The 12,781-nt window shown below is 37.5% G+C and overlaps 1 protein-coding gene across 7 annotated transcripts in view; it reads left to right on the top strand.

Moving 5' to 3' along the window:
• The window catches only part of SPAG16 (sperm associated antigen 16), a 393,156-nt gene that overhangs the window by 74,349 nt on the left and 306,026 nt on the right, over window positions 1-12,781 (top strand). The window lies entirely within an intron of this gene.

Raw genomic sequence — 12,781 nt, 5'->3', positions numbered from 1 at the left:
ATTTACCTTCAGTAGCTTAGTATCTTTTTGCATCTAAGAAACGTACTTGAATGTAGTTATGTTTAAAAGGTATAAAAGCTTGGGCAATTCAGTTCTCATGCAGGCTAAAACTTTGACAATTGACTGACTTGTCAAAAAATGAGCGTTGTCAAGAAATTGAGTATTGCATCATTTAAACAGTACTGAAAAACAGGGCCAAGTAAAGCAGTGACACAAAATAGAAAATGTTTTTTGGGTTGGTGGATGTAAGGTAAAACTTGTCTGCGAAAGCGGAAACTATCTTTACACATTTGATAAATATAATCCATTCGCAGATTTTTTTTTTTAGTTGACAGCCCATATTTTGTATTCACTGTACTGTTTTCAGTTTTGCTGGTAGGCTTCTGCTTAGTCTCTCACATACTTGATTCTGGTTTCCCATCTGGTTAGTTCCTAACCTATACTCTTGAAGTAATATTTTGAATAATTTTCTCTTGTATAGTTACATTGGGCCAATCAGGAAAGAAATGCATTGCCACTGTGAGGAGGCTGTAGCAATTTTACCCAAAATGTTGGTGGGTTATTGAGCTTATCAGAAGAACAGTAGGTGTAAGAATGGTGTAGGGAATGGTAAGGGGGAAGATTCAGTCGGGAGAAGGAAAACACTTGCAGACCTTGCAAGATTTTCAGTGAATCAGGTAGAATAATGATCAAAATAAAATCTTTACAGGTTATTTTATTATATGACTTACGCTAACGATAGACAAGTATAATGTGATTTTAATGCAAATGTCTGTTAAGAGTTTGTTTTTACCTGCAGTAGAAAGCCAGGTTTGTGCTGCAAACTTTTAAATGTTGTTGCAAATTATTTGTGAGTATTTAAACAGATAATATGTAATTGCATAAAGTGATAACTTGTATACTAGTCAAGAAAGGACACCTCTAGGTACACTTTGCTGTTACCACGTACTTGAACAACAACAGGTAAGCATAATACATATATGTGTTCATGTAAGAATATTCTTTCTGTTCCCTATCTTCTCTGAGAGATATTCTTATAATTTACTGAAAGCATCTATATCCAGTGCTTCTAGTAATTGCTAGAAGAGATGGTCACATGTAGAGGAAATTCTGAGTGCTTTCTACAGTTAATAAATGGGTATCACACCTTAAGGATATAATACCACTTGAGAAAGTAATTTAATAGTTACAAATAAATTGGATGTCTTTAAACTTATTTGGAAACTTTCAAAACTTGCTTCAAGAAACAGCAACTAAATGGGAGAGAAAAAAAAAAGGGAAAAAAAAACAGACATAGTGGGTATGCGTATTTAATTTCATAAACTAACAAAATGATGTTGACTTTCATGGGAAGATAATGCCTTAAAGAAAGTGAGAGCCTGGGATAGAGCTCTAAAATAAATTGAAATGCTGATTTAAAAAATGTAAAAATATAACTGCATGCAAAGAAAAAAGGAATATTAAAGTGGTCTTGCACGAATATAAACACTACAAAACAGGGACTATAATTGAATGTTTCATTTGCTTAAAAATCTCTTTATGATCATGTTGGATCACAGTGTCTATATGTTTAACTCTCAAAAAGAACATTTGCAATTTCTAGACATTTTAATTAAAAAGCTTTCCCTGTCTGTATACCACTACTTAAAATCTATCTTCTAAAGTGACTGGAAACAAGATTTTTTTTCTTTTCTTGCTAATGCTAAAGGCTATATTGTAGCCTGGTTTGTTCAAGGTAGGTCATTTTTGACAGTCTCCCCTCTGGAGTATTTTTTAACACCTTCCCCAATTTCAAACAATTTGACATAGAAATAAAAGACTCTGAGTACTAGATTCCTGTGTGTTTCAAGAAAACAAATCTCTCTGTTGAAGAAAAGGACGCTTTTAGTACACCACTGGCCACAGATAGCTGAGAATTCAAAGAGGGGAGAGAAGATGTGAATGCTGTGTTTTTGGGAACAGCTTCAAATGGAGCTCATACCTTATTAGATGCTATAGAATCCAATCTCGAGGCATACAGCTAATGCACACAGCTTGGGTTATCATTTTTAGTTTGACAGAGCAGCTGTTCAGTCCTGAAGCTGACTTTCCTCAGAAGTCCAAGAGGTTATTAAATGCATAAATCGAGATTTTTCAGAGAAAAATAACTTAGATGAAATTCTCTGTATAGGGAATTAAATCAAAATGGTCCATTTAAAGAAATGCTGAACTTCCACTAAATGCATTTAAAGTAATTATGACTGTCTATTTGATTTTAAAGACAGAAGGTAGAAATCAGTAGCCACTAGATGAGTATTGCTTTTGTAGTTTATAGTATAGACAGGAAATATCTTGTCAACTTAGGAGGAGACAAGATTTATTTTTTTGATTTTTTTTCACTAAAGTTAATATCTAATAAGGATGGAGCAGAATCTGTTTTGTATATGTGTTACTAGGATCCTTTACATTTTTGTAGCACCAGCAAATAGAAATGCAGACTTCTTGCATGCCTTCGAGCTGATGTAGATTAGTTCTGCAGACCTTCATCAGTATTCAGTGAAACTTGTATTTGTGTAGGAAAAAGAAGTCCCCTGGGAAACCATGTTTGCTTTCTGCCAAACTGAATGTGTTTCCCACTTCTCAAATCTTCACATAGGTACTCTTCTCCTGCATTAAGCTCACATTTCTCCAGTGTCCTTGTAAATATCCCAGTAAATCTTACTCTGCCTACAAGGAGCACTGTAAGATCTATAATGCATAAATGATCTTCCCCATCTTACTCGCTTACTGTCCATTTTCTCCTTACCTGCTGTCTGCATCTTTCATGTAACCCCAAGGGGTTTGTATGGCTTTCCAAGGAAGGTACTTCTGCCTCACTATATGCAGTACTACATCTGTCATAGTTTATATTGTCTTCACTCAGGAAAAGAAAGATGCCAGTGCAATCTTTATTCGGGGCATTTTTAGGGATAGGAAGTTGTTGGAAAATAGGAAAATTTCATACATTATTTTGGAGAGATGCTCATCTGAAGTGCAGCTGAAAAAACTTGCAGTAATGGCCTGAGAGTTTAGTGCAATACTATTTTTAGCATATAATTTATTTTTTATAGTTAGAAAATAGCCTTTTTTCTCTTGTTCTCTTGCTTAAATCTTAGATCAAGAAATTAGTGTTGTGAAAATACTGGTTGTTGGCAGATTACTTGTAACCTTTTTTAATGCCCTTTAATTCCAGCAGAATGCAAGCAAGGGCTCCATCATCTTTTTCCTTTTTTGTTATATTTTTAAGATGTCTCCTCCTCTTCCTTCCCTCCCACACATGACACACAGCGGTCACAGTTCTCCATTCAAAGCTTATTTGAGGTTTATCAGGTACAGCAATTGTCTCAAAAATGACTCTTGGTTATGGGTAGAACTCAAAAAGTATATAGCCTATTCAAAATGTATGCTTTGCTTAGTAAGTATATTTGCACAAATAGAAAATGTATTTATATTATTCTTGTTTACGTCTAACTTTATGTTCCCAAATCCTTTATCCTTGTTTGATATTTTGTAAAAGAAAAGATAGAAAATCGAAAACATTCTGCCTAGTCACGGTAAAAATATGAAGCTGGAGATAAGAATAAAGAAAAGCAATACAAAATGTTTAGTGATTATCTAGGCTTTCCTGATGGGCTCAGTAAAAGATAAGTTTTCTATGTAGACTAATTCATCATTATATCTTATTATTGCTAGTTTTCCCCATTTTTTTATCAGTGGATTCCAGAGAAGATTTTTAAAACTTATCTCCTTGGGAACCATGCAAATTGCCTTGCAGTATAAAATGTGTAGGTGATTATATGAGACTTATTCACAAATTGAAAGTAAACTTAGCTTTGCGGTGCTGTGTGTGAAGCTAAGCAGGTAAGACAACACACATTGTGAAACCCTGCACCCTCTCCCTTTTAGCTCCTATTACTTTTTGTCCTCGTTTATGTACAACTGCATGGGTACTGATGCACACAGATGTGCATAGACATGCATACGGAGGAATTACCTTTGCAGAAAGTGAGTGTTAACAGGAGGAACTTCCTTTTGAAATACCTTGTAGTCTACGTTTGCTGTAAAATGTGATGGTGCTGGTCTGCATTATTTCTTCAGTTTCAAACTGTGGCAGAGGTAATTTTGCAATAGTATACAGAACCATGCATTTTGTTGTTTCAGTGAAACTTTGTCTGTGTTCTGCATTAAGTTTCTTTCAGGCATACCTCTCAGTTCTGTTCTTTTGTTGGGATACCTCCCAATTTTCCATTTCATTCCCAAACTTCTGTTGCCATGAAGATATATGTGGGAGAAGCAAGCCATTAAGGTTTGTTGTGCTTAAACACAGTAACAGAAGTAGTACAGATCAGTTCATTAGCAAACAACTTGATAGTTTTATTTCTGCTGCCCCTCCCATTTGGAGGGAGCTCAATCTTAACATTTCAAGATGACTTCCCTGTCGCTCCTTGATACTCTTCTTTATTGTTATGCCTATATGCTTCTGACAGTGGTTAGCTTGACGGTTTGCTGAGACTGCTGCCTGTCATACTGACAAATGTCTCCCTTTTTTCCTGTGTTCCGCCCATTTGTTTCCATCTCGGTTGTCTTACAGAGGGTGAAGTAATGTCATTTTATTCCATGTCTGCATGATGCCAGGCAAAATAGGGCCCATCTACCAAGAGGTGATCAGTCATACGAATCATATTGTCTTCATGTAACACAAACTAGAAAAAAAAAAAAAAAAGGATTAGAAGTTCAAATTTCATGGGGTGGAGTTTCCTGTCAAAGAGGAGAAATTGAGGTAGGTAGAAGACTCCTTATTTATTTATTTATTATTTAAATCCTCTACTTGTTTCCCTAAAGCATGAGAAAAGGATTTTATTAAATTACATTTTTCCATTAACAGTAAAACTGTTTTTATTAATTGTACCATCATGTGCTGATTTCTTGCATGAGTAGACACTGTGAATTGGAGATTTGCATTAGCAATATTAGCTGCCGCTTAATTTTCCTATGGAAATGATTCCTGATTTTAGAGGAATGTGACATTTGATGTAGCTACTGCAGATGTTTAGCTCCAGCACAGCAGGCTTTGAAGCTTTGCTGCATGATGACCATGGGGCATTTCTTCCACTCCCTGCCTTCCCACTTCAGTGATTCAGAAGCTACCTTTTTTTTCCCTGTTTGGTTTGTTTCATATCTTACTCTTCCAACACATGCTTCATACTCAAATCCCATGAATTTTAAAAGTGAGTATGTCTTTTTTTTTTTTTTTAAGTATGGATTTCAAAGCTTCGTCTGAGTTTAGCTCCAGAATGGATTTTTTTTCCTTTTTACCAAACCACTCTGGAATCCTGAGGTATGTACGTTTTTCTGGGACTAACCATCCCAGCATGTGATCTTTCATGTTAGTGCGTTCAAAATATTTCCATAATTTGTTTGAGACAAATGAGTACTTGTCTAACAATCTCTTTAGCAGAGAAGGCCCTTCCTTTCAAGGCCTTAGACATGCCATTAAAACAAATCTATGCCTATGTAATTTTGTATGTAAATAATTTATAATGTTGAACCTTTCAAAGACTTAGGCAAGGAATTGCTTTTATATTAGAACTGCAGGTATCCCTTTTCTGTTATTGTTCTCCAAAAGCCAAGGCCCTAATTATTTCTTCAGTTTATATATAAAACATTTTTTTTTAAAATATGAACAAAGTGAGTCTCACCTGCATGCAGAATTACTCAGTCCCCTGCTACCTAGGTATGGCTTGTATTTATAGAACGTGATATGGGTTGCAAACAGCCTGAGCAGTTGCATGCAAAGGTTGTTGATGAGCAGCATGAAGTCAAGGTGGAGGCCAGTAACTAGTGGCGTGCCCCAGGGGGCAATACTGGCTCTGATCTGGGTCAAATCCTTGTTAATGGTCTGGATGGTGGGCAGAGGGCACCCTCAGCAAGTTCCAGACAGCACAAAACTGGGCAGGGTGGCTGGCTCCAGAGGGCTGTGCTGCTGTCCATAGGAACCTGATCAGGCTGGAGAAGAAGGCTGGCAGGAACCTCCTGCACTTCAACAAGGGGAAGTGTCCATGAAGTTGATGAGGAAATACAAATGTGTGTTTCCATTGCAAGTAAATGGAGGTTTTTTCCTCCTGCCGAAGAACAAGTGACGTAACACCCTGAAGCCACCAAGTGTGGTGGGTACAGCTAGCAGCACTCCTGCCTACCGTGTGTTGGGACGGATAGGCTCTATCCTCATGGAAGCACGTGGGACTGATGCCAGGCACACGGGCTGGCTGTGGGGCCCTTCCCCAGAGGCCTGGGTGCCCCCTGATCCATGGTGAGATGGATCAGCCTGGGTGCTAGGGCTCTCAGCAACCTGGGTGCTTGCAGTCTTAGCAGCCAGCACCCGTATGAGGAGCCAGAAGCTGAGTCAGGGAGTGCCGAGTGCCAGGCTGCGGTGGGCAGCACAGATTTAATTTAGATCTAACATGCAGTAAAGACAGAGCAGGCATATCTGTGCCTGTGCTCGTGTGGCTCTGACCATCCTGCTCGCTGGGACCTCACGCACACGCTTATCTCCCTAGCCTTCCTGCGAGGCGCTATTATCCTCCTGTGCAATAATTCCTGCAAGATTACATAAGTGGAAGGGCCTGAAATTAAATTCGTGTCTTCTGAGTCACAGTTCAGTGCTCTAAGTTTCTATTTCAGGGTATCGCTGTTTTTTATAGAAATTAAGTTCTTAATTTTTTTTCTGCGTTTAGGCCCCCATCACAACAGAGAGATTATTTCCTGGACTTCAGTCTGTTCATTATCGTACAATGTCTCTGTAACAGCTTTACTGCAGCTTATGTGGAAGAAGTACTCGTAGGAAAATGTCAAATGTAGTTTAGCTCCATGTAATGCGGTTTAATAAGGAGAGCAAGCGAGCTCTCTGTGAATAATCAGGGAGCACAGCACGGATCACATTTGGATAAGGGCTTGGCGTGGCGCTGGTATGGATGCCTGGCTCCTGGCGATGAACCTTCAGCCTCATCTGTAGCTCTTTTGACCTAGTACAGTTAGACAAGGAGAGAAGTAAATGTTCCCCTTTTTTGCCTCTTCCCCCATTCACCTGGGTAATGTTCCTTCCTGTTCCTCTCTGCGAGTTTTTTGGCTCTCCTAGTTTCAAGAAGTCTCTTTGTTTCTCATTAGCTTCGCCTGCAACTTTGGCCACAAGTGATCGCTCCTGCGGGAAGGCCTTGGCCATCACTTTAATGGGCAGCTTGAAACCGTAACAGCAATAATTTGAAGTCGCATTGTGTTCTTTATGGCGTGCACATGAAATGAGCCGGGCAGCTCGGTAATTTTGTTAGTGAACAAGCATCTTTATCAGAAAATAGGAAACTTTCAGAGAAGGTCAACAGAGGGAAAGTACATAGTATATTTTTTTACTACTTACCTTCATAGTTTTTGAGGCAGACTTTGCAGAAAATCATGGAAGTACTTGTTTATAAAAACATGATTGTAAAAAGGGAGTCTTAACTTTATCGAGGCTCTTGCATATTCTCCATAGACTGGAAGGTATCATGCCTGGTAACTGTCAGCAATTCTAAATTTGATTTATTGTGTTTTTATTCCCTTATTTATTAGTAGTTTGTGGACAAGAATGGGGTTGAATAGATTGGGTCCATAATTTTCAGGTAAGTGTTTAACTTCAAGAAACAGCCAGCCTGTGGTGAGCCAAATATTTTGAACAACAAATATGCTCATAACTTAGGATTTCATTGAAATATCCTTATTTTGAACAAACATATATTAAATCAAAAAAAAAAAAAAGGAATTCTTTAGCATTTGTCATATGGGATGAAGTGCTAACTTCTAAGGAAAGTTATTTCGAAAGTAACTATTAAAATTTCTTCTACGATGTGTAAACAAGATGTTAGGATTTCATTGAAATTAAATATTTTTATGTGCTTGAAAAAGAATCTGAATGAGAGAATTCACACTGGGGAAATCTGTGGTTGTTTTTTTCTTTTTTTTTTTTTTAAAGTGATAGAACAGAAAATTTAGAATAGAAAAATTTACACTCCAGGATTTCCAAAAGGTGAATAATACCTGTCTTCACACTTCAGTGACTGATACAATTATAACAGCTATGTTCAAAAAGATCCTTATTTGATGTACAATACTAACTTTTCTTGTAAGTTTTGAAAATCTATTTTGATTTCTATGATATTTTTAGCATCTATTCAGAGCTATTCTTTGCCAAGAAATGTGGGAGTGTTTATCTAAGAGCCTTTGTTTTGATTCCAGATTTTAATTTTGTAGTTTTCTAGTATTTGGCAATACATTTCTACATATAAAGAAGGTCATGTGTATATTTGGAAAAAGTATTTTTCATATAATTTTAGGTAATCATGTCAGGACTTTGTTTCTGACTCAGATATTCATAAATACAAATAGTTTTTGTATACAGTCAGTTTTCTGGGAAAGGAAAGAGCCTCACTGAATGGTGTTTCTGAGAACCAGAGCGTGTTCAATGCATAATACAGTGTGATAGAGAAAAAGGATGAGGAACACAATGAAAATACAATGCCAAATTAAAATTCATATATTCTAAATGGAAGTGACTTACACAAATGCAGTGCTTCAAAGAATAATGCAAAATATACAAAAATCAGGTGCTGCTCCAAAATAGCATGAGGTTGCACACACTGTTTAAGTAAGGAGTTCTGTTTGCTAAAATGTTTAATGTATTGTAATTAATGCCATAAAGCACTTCTCGCTTTCTTTGATTATAATTTGTAAATGGATCTAGTAATGCTTCTGATCTTTCCTTGTTCTTGGTGGGACCTATGAAAAGATGCTGTGCACGTGTTTGAATCCTACTGTACTAATTGTTCCTTTTCTATTGGTTGAGGTAATTGAAACTGAAATCATCCAACATTCGTTTTATTACTTGAGTGTAGAATCAGTAGAGATTTTAGATATTTATGGCTGCAATGATTTACAGATAAACACTAACACATAACTACATGTAAAAATGGTAGTTTGTTTCCATAGCTCATCTCTCCTAATCACTTTGGCTTGGGAAAATCACAAAATCACCTAGGTTGGAAAAGTCCTCCAAGATCACCCAGTCCAACCTCTGACCTAACACTACCAAATCCTCCACTAAACCATATCACCAAGCTCTACATCTAAATGCCTTTTAAAGACCTCCAGGGATGGTGACTCAACCACTTCCCTGGGCAGCCCATTCCAATGCCTAACAACCCTTACGGTAAAGAAGTTCTTCCTGATATCCAACCTAAACCTCCCCTGGTGCAACTTCAGCTCATATCCCCTAAAAAAGAAGCACTCATACAACCCCTGAGAATCGGCAAGAGCTGTTTATTGCCGGGACATCTTGCAGGCAAGCCTGTGGGATGTCCATAGTGTTTGGTGGCTCCAAGCTAATGCTTGCGGTGGAGCCTGAGCAATGAGTAGGGGACTCGCAGGGCACTCCTGTGATGCTGTTGGTGTTCTCGGATGGCAGAGCACAAAGACACGCCTCAGTAATCCCAGGTCTCTCTGAGGGCCCCTTTTCTGGGGCTGGCTCCCCTGGGGCCATTTGGGTTGCCAAAGAAAGGCTGCCCCTCGGCCACAGGGACTGCCCTGCACCTCCCATCCTGTGCCCTGGGTTTATTTTTAACACTGGTTTTTAGGTAATTTCATTCTATTCTTTACGGAAAAGAACAGAAGCAAGGTGCATCTTCAGCCCTAATTCCCATGTGCACTTTGTGCTCCGAGTGAAGAATTTCTTCCTCACGTCACATCTAATCTAAATCTGCCCTCCATTTGCCATCTAGCTGTTTTGTCGTGTGGGATGTTAATAACTAAAGATTAAAAATAAATAAATAAATAAAATGCTCAGCTGTTTTTTTCCATTATTTTGGAAAGTAAGTAAGTATTATTAAAGGAGGTTTTCTATTATTAAAAAGAATGTAGTACTTCAATTATAGTAGCTGCAAGCATCTATGATGAAAGGCAGGGGAAATATAAGGAATGTAAAGAAAAACAGTATATTTACTTGTGTGTTTGAGTAAATATGTAGCTTGCCAAAAGCTGGAATTACTAGAGTGTGGACAAACGTGCTGAGTTGTTGAATGAAAATTCATCAGTAGCAAAAAGCAATAAGGAGAAATACCTGTAAAAGTACTGAACTAATGGAGTCATTATAAGAATGTTATGCAGTGTTCCCTCAGGACATTCACATGATTTTGTGTCATAGAATAATTTGTAAACTAGTATAAAATTGTTGGGATTATTCTCCATAGCCATGCAATTCTGGGGTTTTGCCCATTGCAGGGCAGAAGAAAAAGCATGCATGGTCTTAGCCAGTTTTGTAGACTTCTTGTGAAGACCAGAGCAGACAAAGCTCTGTACTTAAAATCATGAGGGATTACCTTATCTTTACACTTTACCAGGTGTTCCTGCCTAAAAGATGAGGTAGGACAGCAGTCCTGTGCGCTTTCAGGCTGTAAACTGCCCAGAAAAAACACCTCCAACCTTACAGCTTCACTGCCTTGTTCTCTCCACTCTTGGCCCAGTTATCTTTTTATGCCAGAGCTCAACTTGTGTAATGTTATTTAAGATATCCTGTTGTGGAAATGTTTGCTATGATTGCTAAATGCTGAAGTATTAATTTTTTATAAATCAGATTATAGGAGTTATTCCACACTTCCACTATTAACCCAGTTGCAGGTATGCCTGTGCATTTTCACGTTTTCTCTTTATTTTATATGAAGACATATGTTGACTGTGCTTGCTATATATATATTTAGTTGCATATACTTTGCGACTCCTAGTGGTGCTTTTCTTTTTTATTCTAATATAATAGCAACATTTTCTTTAAGGTCTGAAAATACCAGTATTGGCACGTTTTGAGCTTGTGCAATTGTTGATAAGATTAACAGAAAAAGAATTGAACTCAGTTTGAAAGGTGAAGCTTAAAAATGTTGAAAGACATGTTCAAGTGGTGCGGAAGGGGAGTCAATTCCCGTGGGTTTATGGTTTGAGATGCCAAAACAGACTTAGAAACATTCGCGTCACCTGTTGGCCTGTTCTCAACAGGATTCCTTGCTTGTTCCTGATTTCCATTGATAATCATTTGAAACCATCTCTCTGGAGAATTTCCAGCATTGTATTATAAAATGTCAAAATATAATTGGTCAGAGGAGAAAGTGATACTGGCTTCAAAAGAAAACAAAACCACCTTTTTCAGTAGGTTGTCCCTTCTGTACCAAATTCCAATTTCTATCATGACATTTTAGGCTGAGAATTTACATAATTTTTCGCTTAGGTAACAGAGCTTGGAGTATATATTTCTGCCAGAAATTCAGTGACACATTTTGAAATTTGTTTTTAAGGAGATGCTGTAAATTTAAGAGGCTATGCACTGTCTGTAATGGGTGCTTTTATTTTGTTTTTCCAGGCTCTTAAGTATGACAGTGTGCTCTGCTACTCAGAAGCAAGTGAAAGACGCATGACAGCCTTGTTATATCTGGATTCACTTACTGAATAGGCTTTATTTGCTGCTGTTAGAATTAATTAGGACTAGCATAAAGCTAGGTAATCTTTTTAGACTATCATGACCAGATCACATGATTTGTGCGTTCCTTACCTATGCCAGTGTCTGTAAGGGATTGCTAGCTAAGGATTTGGGAACTGTGAAATGGAGCAGACCTATGGCAGTGATAACCTTATTTGAGTGTTTTTACTAGTGCTGAAATTTTTGAGGGGCCGTGATCATCTCCAGGGACAAACATTGTATTTCTTGTGCTCGAAGTCTGATTCAGACACAGTTTTCAGCACCTCCTATTAAAGTGTATAAATAAGTAGCTGTATTTCAGAAGAGAAAAACTCCTGTGTAGAGGCTTGAACAAAATGACCAGGTTGCCTTTGGGATGCTTGGCATATTCTGAAAATCTGATCGCCCTTGTAGATGCTGATAAAATTAGAAAATGTGTAGAGCGTTTAGTTCATTCTTAAACTACATCATTAAATTCAGGGTAAGATTTCGCAGTCATTAGTGTAGGACAGTGTCTACTGAGCTAACATCCTGATTTTCATTTTATACTAATTGATACTAAGTGTCTGAAGAGTAGTTGCCAGATTTTTTCTTTTGTTGTTTCACAGCAAATTAGACTCACAACTCTAAGTTTTAATCAAAAAGATTTCAGTTTCTAGTTCGTGGGACATAGACATTAACATTTGAACAACAAAAATGTCAACAAGACTGTGATCATCCCTGTTCAGTTGTGAGTGATTGTAGTCATGAAAATTGATAGACTACAACGCTGGAAACCAGTTTGTGCAGGTGTCGGGGCAATTTCCAGACTGAACTTCTGTAGTGGTGAAACTTGTTGCTTGTATTTCCCTTAAAAATAAATTTACCTGTCTAGAGACAGAGATTTATTAGAATGTATAGCTCCAAGTTGCGTACGTGGCTGAAGACAGGTTTTTTGGCCTGCTTTTTTTGTTTAGATTTTAAAATGAAATTTAGAAATGGGTTGCTTTTAATATTTTCCAATAATTTTTTGTATTGGGGAAAAAAAGCAAGCTTGTGCTCTCTCATGCGAAAGGAAATCTTGGATGTGGTCTTAGCTGATATTTAAAAATATAATTTTAAAATATTCTCTGAAATGGCACAGCTTTGAGAACCATAAAACAAAGAAAAATACCTTGGAGTGCGTGACAAGTTATTCCATATCCCAGATGTAAGAACTGAAGAGGAGATAGTGCTCCGTGCAAACCCTATTCTAAGACT

This window comes from Anas acuta, chromosome 6, assembly GCF_963932015.1.
Source record: "Anas acuta chromosome 6, bAnaAcu1.1, whole genome shotgun sequence".
Taxonomy (NCBI): domain Eukaryota; kingdom Metazoa; phylum Chordata; class Aves; order Anseriformes; family Anatidae; genus Anas; species Anas acuta.
This window is presented reverse-complemented; position numbering and strand designations above follow the sequence as displayed.